The sequence below is a fragment of the Triticum urartu genome, chromosome 5 (assembly GCF_003073215.2).
Source record: "Triticum urartu cultivar G1812 chromosome 5, Tu2.1, whole genome shotgun sequence".
NCBI classification, from domain to species: domain Eukaryota; kingdom Viridiplantae; phylum Streptophyta; class Magnoliopsida; order Poales; family Poaceae; genus Triticum; species Triticum urartu.
The window spans coordinates 579,955,816-579,958,266 of NC_053026.1; positions in this window are offsets into that span (position 1 = coordinate 579,955,816).

Below are 2,451 nucleotides of genomic sequence, written 5' to 3' on the forward strand. Positions count from 1 at the left end.
ATCCTCATGATCTCCATCATCGTGTCTTCTTGAAGTTGTCTCGTCATCTATTACTTCTACTACTATGGCTAACGCTTTAGCAATAAAGTAAAGTAATTACATGACGTTTATGTTGACACGCAGGTCATAAATAAATTAAGACAACTCCTATGGCTCCTGCCGGTTGTCATACTCATCGACATGCAAGTCGTGATTCCTATTACAAGAACATGATCAATCTCATACATCACATATATCATTCATCACATCCTTTTGGCCATATCACATCACAAGGCATATGCTGCAAAAACAAGTTAGACGTCCTCTAATTGTTGTTGCAAGTTTTTACGTGGCTGCTATAGGTTTCTAGCAAGAACGTTTCTTACCTACGCGAAAACCACAACGTGATATGCCAATTTCTATTTACCCTTCATAAGGACCCTTTTCATCGAATCCGATCCGACTAACGTGGGAGAGACAGACACCCGCTAGCCACCTTATGCAACTAGTGCATGTCAGTCAGTGGAACCAGTCTCATGTAAGAGTACGTGTAAGGTCGGTCCGGGCCGCTTCATCCCACGATGCCGCCGAATCAAGATAAGACTAGTAACGGCAAGCAAATTGACAAAATCGACGCCCACAACAACTTGTGTTCTACTCGTGCATAGAAACTACGCATAGACCTAGCTCATGATGCCACTGTTGGGGAACGTAGCAAAATTTTAAAATTTTCTACGCATCAGCAAGATCAATCTATGGAGTAATCTAGCAACAAGGGGAAGGAGAGTGCATCTACATACCCTTGTAGATCGCTAAGTGGAAGCGTTCAAGTGAACGGGGTTGATGGAGTCGTACTCGTCGTGATCCAAATCACCGATGATCCTAGTGCCGAACGGATGGCACCTCCGCGTTCAACACACGTACAGCCCGGTGACGTCTCCTACGCCTTGATCCAGCAAGGGGAGAAGGAGAGGTTGGGGAAGACTCCATCCAGCAGCAGCACGACGGCGTGGTGGTGGTGGAGGAGCGCGGGACTCCAGCAGGGCTTCGCCAAGCACTACGAGAGACGAGGAGGAAGAGGGGTAGGGCTGCGCCAACAGGGGAAGGACTTCATGTGTTGGGCTGCCCCTTTGCCTCCACTATATATAGGGGGAGAGGGAGGGCTGCCCCTTTGCCTCCACTATATATAGGGGGAGAGGGAGGGCTGCGCCCCCACCTAGGGTTTCCACCCTAGGGGTGGCGGCAGCCCCAATCCCCATCTGGGGTGGCGGCCAAGTGGGGGGGAGAGGGAGGCGCACCAGGCATGGGCCTTAGGGCCCATCTGCCCTTAGGGTCCCCCCCTCTTCTCGCTAGGCGCATGGGCCTTGGTGGGGAGGCGCCCCAGCCCACCTAGGGGCTGGTCCCTTCTCACACTTGGCCCATGTATGCCTCCGGGGCCCGTGGCCCCTCCCGGTGGACCCCCGGACCCCTCCGATGGTCCCAGTACACTACCGGTGATGCCTGGAACACTTCCGGTGGCCAAAACCATACTTCCTATATATCAATCTTTACCTCCGGACCATTTCGGAACTCCTCGTGACGTCCGGGATCTCATTCGGGACTCCGAACAACATTCGGTAACCGCATACATACTTTCCCTATAACCCTAGCGTCATCGAACCTTAAGTGTGTAGACCCTACGGGTTCGGGAGTCATGCAGACATGGCCGAGACAACTCTCTGGTCAATAACCAATAGCGGGATCTGGATACCCATGTTGGCTGCCACATGCTCCACGATGATCTCATTGGATGAACCACGATGTCAAAGATTCAATCAATCCCGTATACAATTCTCTTTGTCTATCGGTACGATACTTGCCCGAGATTCGATCGTCGGTATCCCGATACCTTGTTCAATCTCGTTACCGGCAAGTCTCTTTACTCGTTCCGTAACACATCATCCCATGATCAACTCCTTGGTCACATTGTGCACATTATGATGATGTCCTATCGAGTGGGCCCAGAGATACCTCTCCGTTTACACGGAGTGACAAATCCCAGTCTCGATTCGTGCTAACCCAACAGACACTTTCGGAGATACCTGTAGTGTACCTTTATATCCACCAGTTATGTTGTGACATTTGGCACACCCAAAGCACTCCTATGGTATCCGGGAGTTGCACAATCTCATGGTCTAAGGAAATGATACTTGACATTAGAAAAGCTTTAGCATACGAACTACACGATCTTTGTGCTAGGCTTAGGATTGGGTCTTGTCCATCACATCATTCTCCTAATGATGTGATCCCGTTATCAACGACATCCAATGTCCATGGTTAGGAAACCGTAACCATCTATTGATCAACGAGCTAGTCAACTAGAGGCTTACTAGGGACATGGTGTTGTCTATGTATCCACACATGTATCTGAGTTTCCTATCAATACAATTCTAGCATGGATAATAAACAATTATCATGAACAAGGAAATATAA